This window comes from Papio anubis, chromosome 5 (assembly GCF_008728515.1).
Source record: "Papio anubis isolate 15944 chromosome 5, Panubis1.0, whole genome shotgun sequence".
Taxonomy (NCBI): domain Eukaryota; kingdom Metazoa; phylum Chordata; class Mammalia; order Primates; family Cercopithecidae; genus Papio; species Papio anubis.
Window position 1 is genome coordinate 71,142,856 of NC_044980.1, and position 15,792 is coordinate 71,158,647.

General features: G+C 37.8%; 1 protein-coding gene and 1 pseudogene across 7 annotated transcripts in view; one reads left to right on the top strand and one right to left on the bottom strand.

Annotated features, from left to right (window-relative positions):
* AP3B1 (adaptor related protein complex 3 subunit beta 1) overlaps nucleotides 1-15,792 on the bottom strand; it is a 301,940-nt gene that overhangs the window by 189,209 nt on the left and 96,939 nt on the right. The window lies entirely within an intron of this gene.
* Nucleotides 4,479-5,815, top strand: LOC101020694 (annotated as a pseudogene). Its single transcript, XR_160998.4, has one exon. The product of XR_160998.4 is annotated as a nuclease-sensitive element-binding protein 1 pseudogene (transcript).

Below are 15,792 nucleotides of genomic sequence, written 5' to 3' on the forward strand. Positions count from 1 at the left end.
AAAAGCAGTATCTATATCATTAAAGTGTTTATAAAGATTGAATCAGTTTATTGAACATTATACAAGCACTTAGTGCCTGATACGAATTAAAGTACACAAATAGTGGCTATTGCCACTGCTTCTATTATTAAGAAACTGTCTTTCTAGAAGCTATGTAATTGAAACTATTACTACGCCTCAAATTCAATATCCCTAGATGCCAAATAAGAAAAAAAGTTTCCCCCCCAAAATTATCCCTCAGAAAGAAGTTGCCTCATACTTGAGGATTTACAAATGTATTATGAGGCTCTTACACAACTGCTTCATTATGAACCATAATGTATTGTTTGGGGAACTCATTACACTGAAACAACTTCAATCAATGCTAGTTATGGATGCTTAAAAGGAGCTACAGATCACAGTGATAAAAGACGTCATTTTAAGTAAGCCTTTAGAGAAGACTTTTTAAAAACAGGCAATATTTCTAAGAATGGCTAAACAGACAACTCAGAACAACCAGCTGTCAGTGAGAACTAGAAAAGCTGGGGAAAAGTTAAGAAACCTGTTTGAAGGCACTGGAGGGCTAAAAGAACAGTGATGAATTATGCAAACAAGGCCCAGAAGATGTAGTAAATCTAGAAACCTAGAATTCCAATTGGCTTTTGGAATTGCTTTTCCAAAAAAAAAAAAAAAAGTGTTAATTAGACAAGAGGAAGCTGAGAGGCCTAAAAGCTGAGTAGAGCTTTCAGCAGATTCACAAAAATGCAGTAACAAAAGGCAGAGGCCAGGATCCGCCAAAAATTACAATCCTGCTAACTCTTCTAGCCTTTGGTTTAAAAGATAAAATCTGTATCTTGGGGAGTAACGATGGTCAGATTAAAGCCCAGCTTAAATCATCTCAATCCACAATTGAGGTGAGTAAGTGAACTCAAGATTGTTGAATCCCTTCCCTAGAACCACAAGTAGAACAAAATCCATCATCCAAAGCTTCAAACTAGTCCAACAATTTATCAGAAAGGAAATGGTGGTTTTACTAAGGGTAAGGATACTGTTTCTTTCGGGGAGGAAAAGATTATTAAGTGAAGGGTATCAAGAGGAGGTCTTATGAAGTATACTGATAATTACTGTTTCTCAATCTAGGTATTTGGTACATAGGTGTATTCAGTTTATGAAAATGTATAAAGTCATTTGCAGTATATGTTTCGCTCTTATTACCCAGGCTGGAATGCAATGGCACGATCTCAGCTCACTGCAACCTCCACCTCCTGGGTTCAAGCAATTCTCCTGGTCAGCCTCCCGGGTAGCTAGGGTTACAGACATGCACCACCACGCCCAGCTAGCTAATTTTGTATTTTTAGTAGAGACGGAGTTTCTCCACGTTGGTCAGGCTGGTCTCGAACTCCCAACCTCAGCTGATCTGCCCACCTCATCTTCCCAAAGTGCTGGGATTACCGGTGTGAGCCACCACGCCCAGTCTGCAATATATATTTCTACTTCAATAAAATGTCTTTATTACATACAAGAAAAAAAGACAAAAACGTAAATATAAACCAAGAGGAAAAAAAAAAAAAGAAAAATAGGGAATCTAGAAATGACTTTGGCAGACGTAATTTTAAGTGAACTATATTATGAACTGAACGATTCTGTCCTCCCACAAATTCATATAATGAAATCCTAGGCCAGGCACAGGGGCTCACACCTCTAATCTCAGCACTTCGGGAGGCCAAGGTGGGCGGATCACCTGAAGTCAGAAGTTCGAGACAAGCCTGGCCAACATGGTGAAACCCCATCTCTACTAAAAATACAAAAATTAGCCATGCATGGTGGTGCACACCTGTAATCCCAGCTACTCCAGAGGCTGAGACAGAAGAATCACTTGAACCTGGGAGGCGGAGGCTGCAGTGAGCCAAGATTGCACCACTGCACTCCAGCCTGGGCAACAGAGCGAGACTCTATCTCCAAAAATAAAAATAAAAGAAAGAAAGAAAGAAATCCTAATCCCCAGTGTGATGGGGATAGGACTAGGATACTATCCCCTAGTATCCTGGATAGGAGATGGGGCCTTTGAAAGGTGATTAGGTCATAAAGATGGAACACTCATAAATGGAATTAGTGCCATCACAAAATGCACCTCAGAGAGCTTTCTGGCCTTTTTTTCCATCATGTGAAGAAGACAGTCATCTATCTATGAACCAAGAAGTAGACCCTCACCAGACATCAAATCTGTCAGAGCCCTGGTCCCATACTCCCAGTCTCCAGAACTGTGAGAAATAAATGTTTATTGTTTAACTCATCCAATCTAGGATATTTTTGTTATAGTAGCTCAAACTAAGAGAGACTATAAAACAACTACGATTAATATGTTCAAGGAATTGAGTGGTAAGATCAAGCTTTACGGCAGATAATGCAACACAATACAATTTTTCAGAAAACTCAGATATATTTTTATATTGTGTTTATATAAAGCGGTAGACTTTCAGTGACCACTTACAGAGTTCTTTAAATTCAGTAATATTTTAAAAATTTCAACTTAACTGATTTTACCTTTGTGATACTTTTGACATATCAGATAGAGGAAGATTTGTGCTCTGTTAGAGATAATAGCCCAGATACTTCAGTAAGTAGAGGAATCGAAGTTTATATCTGAGACGACTGTGAATGGTTTCAAAAGTAATCATTCTTATTTAACATGTTAACTATATGATGAAATGAATTTTACTTTCTCCTTGTCCAGAAACAAAATAATTAAATAAGACAAACCAGATATATTAAGGAAAATGTTTAGTCTGCTTAAGAGTAAAAATAAATGAATTTGAAAGACTGGAATCTACTTTATAGTAAGTTTCCACTTATTCCACTTGGTATACTAACCATACTTCATATACATAAAAGAGAATTTTAACATTCCCTCCATTTGTACTTGAAAGCAGTTTTTAGAAATATACTGTTTTTAGAACTGCTTAATCTTCTGAGCTTATTCTATATCCTCAAATATATATATACACATATATATATACACACACACACACATATATATATATAATTGTTTTTTCTTTGAGACAGAGTCTCGCTCTGATGCCCAGGCTGGAGTGCCGTGGCACAATCTCAGCTCACTGCAAGCTCCCGAGTTCATGCCATTCTCCTGCCTCAGCCTCCCGAGTAGCTGGGACTACAGGCGCCCGCCACCACCCCCGGTTAATTTTTTGTATTTTTAGTAGAGATGGGGTTTCACCATGTTAGCCAGGATGGTCTCGATCTCCTGACCTCGTGATCCGCCCGCCTCGGCCTCCCAAAGTGCTGGGATTACAGGCGCCAGCCACTGGGCCCAGCCCAAATGTATTTATTAACTAGAGATTGATACTAGGCAGTTTCAATTAATATATCTATGAATTTGAAACAAAGTAGAAAAACCCCTTATGTAGCTAACATGGCTGTTATGAAGCTTTTAGATATTATTTTATGTACAAAGCCCTTATTTTTAGTATATTATGCATAACATTTCAACTATCTTGATATTCTGATTTCTTGTTACACAGACAACAAAAGACATAATTTTAAAACAGTAAAAATTATATCTTCCATTGCCAAGGGGCAAGAAAAATGTGTTTTACAAATGCTTGAAAAGATTTTAAAATATCAATTATTACACATGTTGTTTCTTTTGAGCCTACAGAAATGAGGCATTATCACACATGGGGTTTCTAATTGGTACTAATTAAAATGTTTTATATTGTGGTTTCAGTTTTCCTATACAGTCATTAAGTAATGCCAACTTTGCACCAATATAATACTGGTATTACTATTACAAAAAGACAGAACCATTTGACCGAAATCTAAGACAGAAAACATTACTTCTAAAGCATAAAACATGCTCTTTTACATGGAAACATGACCGGTTCTAGAGCTAAGGCAGTTAAAATAACTAATAAATAAACAAATGAGGGAGAAATGACAAATCTTCCTTACAAAATAATTCTAAGTAACTATGCTAGTATGTGAATGAGTACTCAAAGTCTGAAACATATTTCTATAACAGCATTGTATCTGTATTCCAAGGTAATGTGTATCTACAAAAATCCAGACAGAAGTAAAGATGCTTTCCAATGGAAAACTATTAAATGAAAACAACTCAAAAAGGAGTTCTCAAAATATCTCCAAAATATATGTGATAAAACTATTTCATAAAATGAGTACAAAATGTTCCATTTACAAAAAGAATGTTTTATTTTTCCATGTTTAAAAGATGTACATGTATGAAATACTACCATAGAATACTTTTTTAATGTTTCTTTAAAAATATACATTTAAGCTGGACCAAAAAAATTTTTTTTAAATGGGGACCAATTGATACTGGAGAAGGCTTTGCGGTTTCTTTAAAGTAAAGATAATGTTTTATAAATACACTCTTGATAGAAATGAAATTATATGAGTTCGATCGGTAGCGGGAGCAGAGAGCGGACCCCAGAGAGCCCTGAACAGCCCCACCGCCGCTGCGGGCCCTGCCAGCAGCCGCCCGCCGCCCCCGCCCTTAGCGCCGCGGACACTAAGCCTGGCACTAGGGGCAGCGGCACAGGGAGCTGTGGCCCGGGAGGCCTCACAAGGGCGGCGCCTGCCGACCAAGAAGGTCATCGCAACGAAGGTTTTGGGAACAGTAAAATGGTTCAATGTAAGGAACGGATATGGTTTCATCAACAGGAATGACACCAAGTAAGATGTATTTGTACACCAGACTGCCATAAAGAAGAATAGCCCCAGGAAGTAACTTCGCAGTGTAGGAGATGGAGAGACTGTGGAGTTTGATGTTGTTGAAGGAGAAAAGGGTGCGGAGGCAGCAAATGTTACAGGTCCTGGTGGTGGTCCAGTTCAAGGCAGTAAATATGCAGCAGACCGTAACCATTATAGACGCTATCCACGTGGTAGGGGTCCTCCACGCAATTACCAGCAAAATTACCAGAATAGTGAGAGTGGGAAAAAGAACGAGCGATCGGAGGGTGCTCCGGAAGTCCAGGCCCAACAACGCCGGCCCTACTGCAGGTGAAGGTTCCCACCTTACTACATGCGGAGACCCTGTGGGCGTCGACCACAGTATTCCAACCCTCCTGTGCAGGGAGAAGTGACGGAGGGTGCTGACAACCAGGATGCAGGAGAACAAGGCAGACCAGTGAGGCAGAATATGTATCGGGGATATAGACCACGATTCCGCAGGGGCCCTCCTCGCCAAAGACAGCCTAGAGAGGACGGCAATGAAGAAGATAAAGAAAATCAAGGAGATGAGACCCAAGGTCAGCAGCCACCTCAACGTCGGTACCGCCGCAACTTCAATTACCCACGCAGACGCCCAGAAAACCCTAAACCACAAGATGGCAAAGAGACAAAAGCAGCCGATCCACCAGCTGAGAATTTGTCTGCTCCCGAGGCTGAGCAGGGCGGGGCTGAGTAAATGCCGGCTTACCATCTCTACCATCATCCGGTTTAGTCATCCAGCAAGAAGAAATATGAAATTCCAGCAATAAGAAATGAACAAAAGATTCGAGCTGAAGACCTTAAGTGCTTGCTTTGTGCCCATTGACCAGATAAAGAGAACTATCTGCATTATCTATGCAGCATGGGGTTTTTATTATTTTTACCTAAAGACGTCTCTTTTTGGTAATAACAAACATGTTTAAAAGCCTGGTTTTTCTCAATACGCCTCTAAAGGGTTTTTAAATTATTTCATATCTGGTCAAGTTGAGATTTTTAAGAACTTCGTTTTTAATTTGTAATAAAAGTTTACAACTTGATTTTTTCAAAAAAGTCAACAAACTGCAAGCACCTGTTAATAAAGGTCTTAAATAATCGTCTTTGTGTAAAAAAAAAAAAAAAAAAAAGAAAGAAAGAAAGAAATGAAATTATATGATATCTAAAATCTTACATGAAATCTTGGAATGGGGTAGGGTAGCAAAACAAGAGCAGCCATGAGCTGATGAACAGTGCAGCTACGTGATGTATACATAGGGATTCGTTGAACTGTCAGTCATACTTTTATGTATGTTTAAAGTTTCCCATAATTAAGACTTACTGTAAAGCTACACATATCAAGACAGTGTGGTATTTGTGAAATAACAGAGAAAAACATCAATGGAACAGAAGAAAAAGCCCAGAAACAGACTCTCATAAATACAGCCAACTGCTTTCACAAAACAGCCAAGACAATACGATGGAGAAAAGATAGTCTTTCAACAAATGATGCTGGAACAAACGAAGACTCACAGGCCAGGAACAGTGGCTCACATCTGTAATCCCAGAACTTTGGGAGGCTGAGGCGGGCATATTACGAGGTCAGGAGTTCGAGACCAGCCTGACCAACATGGTAAAACCCTGTCTCTACTAAAAATACCAAAAAATTAGCTGGCCGTGGTGGTGTGCACCTGTTATCCCAGCTACTCAGGAGGCTGAGGCAGGAGAATAGCTTGAACCCAGGAGGTGGAGGCTGCACTGAGCTGAGATCGTGCCACTGCACTCCAGCCTGGGTGACAAAGCAAGACTCTTGTCTCAAAAAATAAAAATAAAAATAATAAATAAATCTAGACACAGACCTTACAACCTTCACAAAAATTAACTCAAAATGGGTCACAGACCTCAATGAAAAACACAAAACTATAAAACTTTTAGAGGTTAACATAGGAATCTAGATGACCTTGAGTATGGCAACTTTTAGATACAATACAAAAGACATGATCTGTGGAAGAAATAATTGATAGGCTGGACTTCATTAAAATTTAAAACTTTTGCTATGCAAAAGACAAGGTCAAAAGAATCAGAAGACAAGCCACAGACTGGGAGAAAATATTTGCAAAAGACATATCTGATAAAGGACTGTTATCCAAAATATACAAAGAGTTCCTAAAATTCAACAATAAGAAAACAAACAGTCCAATTTTTAAAGAATGGACTGAAGACCTGAACAGACACCTCACCAAAAAAGATACACAGATGGCAAATAAACATATAAAAACATGCTCAAGACCATGTCATTAGGGAATTGCTAACTAAAACAAATGATATACTATAACACATTTATGAGAATGGACAAAGTCCAAAAACTTGATAACTTCATATACAGACAAGGATATAAGTGACAGGAACTCTCATTCATTGCTGACGGGAATGCAAAATGGTACAGCCACTCTGAAAGGCAACTCTGCAGTTTCTTACTAAAGTAAACATACTCTTACCAAACAATCCAGCAATCACACTCCTTGATATTTACGCAAAAAAGCTGAAAAGATGTCCACACAAAAGCCTGCACATGGATACAGCAGCTTTATTCATCATTGCCAAAACTAGAAAGTGCTCAAAATGTCTTTCAGTAGGTGAGTGGATAAATAAACTGTGGTACATCCAGGCAAAGGAATAGTATTCAGTGCTAAAAATCAAATGAGCTAACAAGCTATGAAAAGACATGGAGACAACTTAAATGCATATTACAATATAAGTGAGAGAATCCAATCTGAAAAGGTTACATATTGTATGATTCCAACTATATATTTTGCCTTTGGAAAAGGCAAACTATGTAGACATTAAAAAGATTAGTGATTGCCAGGCACTGGTGGGGAGAGAGGGATGAACAAGTAGAGCATAGGAATTTTTAGGGAAGCAAAACTATTGTATATGATAAAACACAATGGTGTGTTCATGTTATTATATATCAGACAAAATCCACAGAATGTACAACACCAAGGATGAACCCTAATGTAAACTGTGGACTTTGGGTGACAGTAGTATTAATGTAAATTCATCGATCGTAATGTAAAATGTTGATGGGGGATGTTTTGCGTGTGTAGAGATAGAGGGTATACAGAAAATCTCTGTACTTTCAACTAAGTTTTATTGTAAACTTATAACTGCTCCAAAAAATAAAGCTTATTTTTATTTTTAAGAAAGCAGTGAACCTATATATATATCTGAACCTATCTTATATAAAAATAGGTCTCTCTCTACTCATGTTACCAACCACACTAATGCTAGTGGAAAAAAAAAATCAGAGTAAAATATAGCTTTTCACTTTGCTCAAAAACATTCACTTTCAGAAGACGCAAACGTCGTTACATTAAATATAAGTTTTATGAAGGCGAAAAATAACATTACTCCATGAAGTATATTTTGGAAAAGGCATGGTTTATATACTCTTAAGGTACTATTCCACAGGCTCGCGGAATAAAGAAAAGTGTGAAATTATACTTAAGTAGTAGTACTTTCCATATATTCTGTATCTGAAGCTCTGAACATAAATGTTCACAAAAATAGTAATAAGCCAGTAACTGAACCCACAATTTTGGGTGCTGAGGATAATATTTACTTTTTAAAAAGATCTTAAGACACAGGGAGATTTATTTTATCTGACTGGATTTCCTAAGAAATAAACACAAATTATGATCTTTTGTCAGTTCATAAGGAATAATAGAAAAATAAAAAATAAAATTAGTGACAGTTAAAATTGCATACAGCAAAACATTTTTATGTATAAAAATTGATAAAGGAATCAAACATTCCTGAAAAAAATCTACTTTTGTATCATGTGACCAGTAGCAATGGACTTAGTAGAAATAAAAAACAACTTCGGCTTAAGAAACTCCTAGTATTAATAAAACACTTGAACAAATACCTCTCTGAAACCTGAGAACCACCCTATGTGGTAAAGAAAGCAGGTATTTACTATCTTTTTCACAGATGAAAGAACTGAGGTGCACACAATTTACATAAATTTTCAGTAGTCACAGAGATTAAAAATGGTAGAGCCAAGATTTGAACTCAGGAATTATTATTCTTTATCCTGTCACCTCTGGCCTTTATTACCTTGGCATTTATAGTAGTCTCATAAAAGACCCTGAATATACCCACTTGCCTTCTGAACTCCAAGGCAGCCTGAAGAGTGCTAGCGACATCTCGAGATTTACACCAGTATGAAACAATCTCTGCAACCTGCTGTGGCCTTACTCTCTTCCAAAATGTTTAAAAGTGACTTTAACACATCATGACATTCCCATGTAATCTAAGATACTGCACCAATCAACTCAGGCTGTTATAACAAAATACCACAGTGTAGGTTGCCTGAAACAAGAGACATTTATTTCTCACAGTTCTTGAGGCTGAAAAGTCCAAGATCAAGAGGCAAGTGATTCAATTCCTGGTGAAGGCCCTCCTCCTAGCATGTGGACAGCTACCTCATATGGTGGAAAAGAGGAAGCAAGCTCATTATGTCTCATCTTAGAAGGGCACTAATCCCATCATGAGGGCCCCACTCTCGTGACCTCCTCTAAACCTCATTACCTCCCAAATGCCCCATCTCTAAATATCATCACCCTGGGGCTAAGTCTTCAATTATGCACTCAGAGGGGATGCAAACAATCAGTCCATGACACATACCACAGCGGTATATTGTGTTACATCTCTCTGACATTAGGTTAGATGTTCCTGAGAAGACCAGGGTGGGGTAGGTGGTTAGTAATATAATAATCACTCAGTCAAATTAGTTACTAAGTAGTAATAGAATACATTATTAGAGATAATTCACTGGAAAAAATATTCATGTTTAATGAAACTTTTATTTTAATATTTTTCACAAAGAAGAAAAAAAGTCTCCTTCCCCAAAATTTGTGTCTATGTAAAACAACAAAGGATATGCATACTGGTTTGAGATTTTTTTCCTTCTGTGAAGAAACTGCTATGCTGTACAGTTTACATGTTTTATAACACAGCCCAGTGACCACTATACCACACAGGTGGAAGTGTGGGTTTGAGGACCATTGAACACTGAATCTCCCCCAATACATCACAATTATAGAAACACCTGTGCACAGTAACTTTGTGTTGAGCCACGATGAAACTTCAGTGTTCAATTGCCCACAACACATTTCATTTCTTATGACGAGATGTTCAGTGCTAGTATGTAAGAAACAAGCTTTCTGAATGCAGCATTTTCCAAACTTTGTTACTGAGAAATCTGGAGTATTTATAATAAGCCATTTTTCAAATTTTCTGAAATAAAATATGCTCATGAAACATGTTGAACTTAGGTCTAAGCGTTTCAAGACATGAGAAATAAGGGTCCTACTTCTTTAAAAACTAATTAAAGTAGATCCAGTAATGGGGAATAAAATAGAATCACTTTTTGTTAAGCAAAATGCATTTTAGAGTAGTTTTCATTTGATCATAAATTATGAAACAAAATTACAATGATCCTAAGTAGAACTAATCATGATTCCTCATGTATTCATTCTCTCCATACCTTAATCTCTAAAATAAAAAGTTTATATTACAGACAGGAAAGTAAATGTGTGTTGAATTGAAATTGATGTTTAATTCTCCTCCAGGGCATAAAAACAAATGGGTTAAAGCAGAGGTTTCACAATATTTGTGGACATCCTAAGAAGGAAGGCAATTAACTAAAAGTTCCATTTGTTTAATACTATGAGGAACTCTAATACATAAAACAGGAAAAAAACTTATATTCTAGGTAAAGGGAGGGTAGAAAACTACATCTCCACAAAACACCAACTTAACATTTTAAAAAAGCAAAAAACGGAAATAATTGGAATATAAAAGGTTTTTATATAAAGTTTCATAAAAGGACTATTTATTCTTCATTATTTCCAAAATATTCCTGTATCTAAATTATAGGATACACTGAGTCACTGGGGAAACAAAATCATATACACAAGTTATTTTTAAAAATATAAAGACAACCAGTAGAAGACAAAGCTAAAAGAGTTAGATCTGTTTGCCTTTGGAGAGTAGCAACTGGAGGTAAGATGGGGAAAGGCGCATGCTTACTATAGAACCCTACAGAAATGAAAACATATGCTTACGCAAAGACCTGTGGCACTGGAGGCAAAGATGACAGCTCCATGGGTGTACAGCAGTCATCACTCAAACATAAGTGGGTGCAGTCTGTGACTGCCAAGCAGCGGAAGGGGGTACGAGGGGAATGGGTGTGTAACAGAAGGGTTCAAGGAGGCTCTGACATTGATTTTTAATTTTTTTCTAATCCTTCAATTATCTAGTTATGGTTTTTGAGGAAAAAAGGACCAAGTTTTCTAACCTCAAACCATCTCAGAATTAAATAATTATTCTGTAATCCCAGCACTTTGGGAGGCTGAAGCAGGTGAATCACTTGAGCCCTGGAGTTCAAGACCAGCCTGAGCAACATGGCGAAACCCCGTCTCTACTAAAAATACAAAAAATTAGCCAGGCATGGCAGTGTGTGCCTGTAGTCATAGCTACTCGGGAAACTGAGATGGGAGGATCACTTGGACCTGGGAGGTTGAGTCAGCAGAGAGCCAAGATGGCGTTACTGCACCCCAACCTGGGCAACAGAGACCCTGACTCATTTAAAAAAAAAAAAAGGATTAAATAATTCTTTATTAGAATACCACTAAGAGAACTCATTTTAATTGCAAAACCCAACAGAATGGCCAGAATGAATAACATTAACATTACCAAATATTGGTGAGGATATGGAGCAAACAAAATCTCCAGATGTCACTGTACGGTTTATAGCTTGCTTGTTATGGGCCGAACTGTGCTCCCCAACCCTAAATTCTTCTGTTGAAGCCTTAACCTCCAAATGTGACTATATTTGGAGACAGGGCCTTTAAAGAGGTGATTACATTAAAATGAGGCCATGAGGGTGGGCCCTAATACAATGTGACTAGTGTCCTAATAAAAGAAGGAAATCTGGATACTCAGGAAAGCCCTAGGAATATGCAGACACAGTGAGAAGATGGCCACCTGTAAGCAAAGGACAGAGGCCTCAGGAGAAACCAAACCTGCCAACACCTTGAGATCTTGCACTTCTAGACATCAGAACTGTGAGAAAATAAATTTCTGTTGTTTAAGCCACCCAATCTGTGGTATTTTGTCATGGCAACTGTAGCAAACTGAAACAATAATACAACTACTTTGGGAAAAAGACTGACAAGTTCTTGCAGAACCAAAATATATCTACCTTATGATCCAATAATTCTATGTCTAGGTATTGACCCAATATATACAAAAACATAAAAAGATTTGTTTAAGAATGTTCCTAACAGATTTATTACAATAGACAAAACACTGGAAATAGCTCAGGTATTTATTAATATGAGAATGGATAAACTATGGAATATTCATGCAATAGACTATTATTCAGCAAAATAACACTGAACATACTATTTTGAAGATTCTAAAAATCAACTACCAATACAATGTGGATCAATCTCCAAAATATAATGCTGAGTAAAGGAAGATGTACCAAAAAGAACACAATATGCATCTAATTATATTAAGTTCTACAACAAGTTAAATTAATCTTTGTTATCAGTAAACAATGTTCCATGATTATATCCATGTTTCTGCATGATCAGGGCTTCCTGAGCAAAGAGTGCTGGCAACCTGGATTAACATATGAGTAAATGGCAAATGAGTCTTGGAAGTTAAAGACACAGAGACAGACATCCAAGGAGATGTATGGGTTTATCTTCCATCATTTAAATTTCACAGGATAATGGAAAAACAGACATTGTCCTGTTTACATTAGAAAGATAAGGTAAATATCCCTACACAGCGGGGGAGCAGCAGACGCAAAAGCAGTCCTATATAAGCTCTGAGATGCACATAGTCTGATATGGTTCCCCACAATTCCCATGTGTCATGGGAGGAACCCAGTGGGAGGTAATTGAATCATGGGGGTAAGTCTTTCCCATGCTATGTTAGCAAATAAGTCTTTTGAGATCTGATGGTTCTAAAAAGGGGAGTTTCCTTGCACAAGCTCTCTCTTCTCTTGTCTGCCACCATGTGAGACGTGCCTTTCACCTTCCACCATGATTGTGAGCACTCCCCAGCCACATAGAATTGTAAGTCCAATAAACCTTTTTCTTTTGTAAATTGCCCAGTCTTGGGGATGTCTTTATCAGTAGCATGAAAACGGACTAATACAGAGTCCTATATAAATTCTGAGATTCATTCATTTAGGAGGAGCTCCTCTCCTGTATTACAACTCCCCATCCCCCAAGATATGCAGGTGGCACTAACCCTCATAACATCACCCTCATAGGGAACAGAAGTGCAGGAAAGTGACACTAAGATAACCATGAGTGAATAAAAAGTCTCTTCTCTGATCCAGACATCAGTGCTTCTGCTTTTGTGTGTGTACATACACTAAACATATGCCATATATTCGGTGTGTGTGTGTGTGTGTGTGTGTGTGTGTATAAATGTAGAAGTATGGTAATATCTCAAATCCTTTACTTTTTGAACACAAAACTATAAAGAAAAAAATTAAAACAATACTTGCATCTGAGGGCAAACAACTAACTTGGAAGGATAATAGTAATACTTCATATAATGAAAAGAGTTTGTGTGTTACTAACATACATGCAATTATCAAAACTCTAAAATTTGTGCATTTCACTGTGAAGATTTTATGCCAACAAAAGGAAAAACAATCATAAACAAGTATTAAACTCTAATTAATGATATACATACTGAAGTGTTTAGGAGTAATGTGTACTAATGTCTGCATCTTACTATGAAATGCATCTACAACATTGGACTGTTATACCAATACAGGCATGTACTCATTTCTCCATTTTTGAAGGAAAGTTTTGCCAAATAAGAACTTACTTGTTGACTTTTTTACTTCTTTCAACACTTCAAATATGGTTCCTCAACTGCCTTCTGGTCCCATGGTTTCTAATGAGAAACTAGCTGTTGATCTTATTGAGGAATCCTTGTAAATAATGAGTCACTTCTCTTGCTGCTCTCAAGATTCTCTTTTTGTCCTTAGCTTTTGATAATGTGATCCTTATGTGCTGTATTAGTCCATTCTCACACTGCTATGAAGAAATACCAGAGACTGAGTAATTAAGAAAAGAGGTTTAAGTGACTCACAATTCAGCATGGCTGGGGAGGCCTCAGGAAACTTACAATCATGGTGGTAGGTACCTCTTAACAGGGTAGCAGGAGAGAGAATGAGAATAGAGTGAAGGGGAAAGCCCCTTATAAAACCATCAGATCTCGGGAGAACTCACCCACTATCATGAGAACAGTAGGGGGAAAACTGCCCCCCATGATTCAGTTATCTCCACCTGGTCTCGCTCTTGACATGTGGGGATTATCACAGTTCAAGGTGAGATTTGGGGGGGGACACAGACCCAAACCGTATCATGTGTCTTGGTTTGCATTCAGAATTGCTCCTACTTAGATTCTGATGAGCTTTCTGAATGTGTTGATTACTGTCTTTCATCAAATTGGGAAATTTTCGGCCATTTTTTTCTTCAGCTATTCTGTCTGCCCCTTTCTCTGTCTCCTTTCCTCCTGGAATATGTATTATGTGTGCTGGTACACTTGATGGCATCCCACATGCCTCTTAAGTCTCTTGGGCTCTGTTCATCTTCATGCTTTTTGACTTTCTACTCCCTACATTAGATAATCTCAATTGACTTATCTTTAAGTTCACCAGTTCTGCCTGTTCAAATTTTCTGCCTGTTCAAATCTGCTGCTGATCTCTACTTGTGAATACTTCATTTAAGTTATTATACTTTTTCCTTCTAGTATTTCTATTTGGTTTCTTTGCATCATTTCTCTCTATATACTGATATTCTCTACTTGGAGAGTCATTGTTTTCCTGGTTTCATTTAGCTGTTTCAGCATATTTAACATGGTGATTTAAAACCCGGGCTAGCAAATCCAATGTCTGGACTTCCTCAGATACAGTTTCCATTATTTTCTCTTCTTCTTGTGGATGGAAAAAAGTTACTGATTTCTTTACATTCCTCATCATTTTCCGCTAAAAACTAGACATTTTGAATATTATGATGTGGTAACTAACTCAGATTCTAACTCCTCCCTGGGGATTATTGTTGCTGCCTATCAGGATTTTGTTTGTTTACAGTCATTTCTAAGCTACTTTTTTTCTTTTTTATTATACTTTAAGTTCTAGGGTACATGTGCACAAGGTGCAGGTTTGTTACATATGTATACATGTGCCATGTTGGTGTGCTGCACCCATTAACTCGTCATTTACACTAGGTATATCTCTTAATGCTATCCCTCCCCTCACCCCACGACAGGCCCCGGTGTGTGATGTTCCCCTTCCTGTGTCCAAGTGGTCTCATTGTTCAGTTCCCACCTATGAGTGAGAACATGCAGTGTTTGGTTTTCTGTTCTTGTGATAGTATGCTGAGAACGATGGTTTCCAGCTACATCCGTGTCCCCACAAAGGACACGAACTCATCCTTTTTTATGGCTGCATAGTATTCCATGGTATATATGCGCCGCATTTTCTTAATCCAGTCTGTCATTGATGGACATTTGCGTTGGTTCCAAGTCTTTGCTATTGTGAATAGTGCTGCAATAAACATACGTGTGCATGTGTCTTTATAGCAGCATGATTTATAATCCTTTGGGTATATACCCACTAATGGGATGGCTGGGTCAAATGGTATTTCTAGTTCTAGATTCTTGAGGAATCGCCACACTGTCTTCCACAATGGTTGAACTAGTTTACAGTCCCACCAACAGTGTAAAAGTGTTCCTATTTCTCCACATCCTCTCCAGCACCTGTTGTTTCCTGACTTTTTAATGATTGTCATTCTAACTAGTATGAGATGGTATCTCATTGTGGTTTTGATTTGCATTTCTCTGATGACCAGTGATGATGAGCATTTTTTCATGTGTCCGTTGGCTGCATAAATGTCTTCTTTTGAGAAGTGTCTGTTCATATCCTTTGCCCACTTTTTGATGGGTTTGTTTGCTTTTCTCTTGTAAATTTGTTTGAGTTCTTTGTAGGTTCTG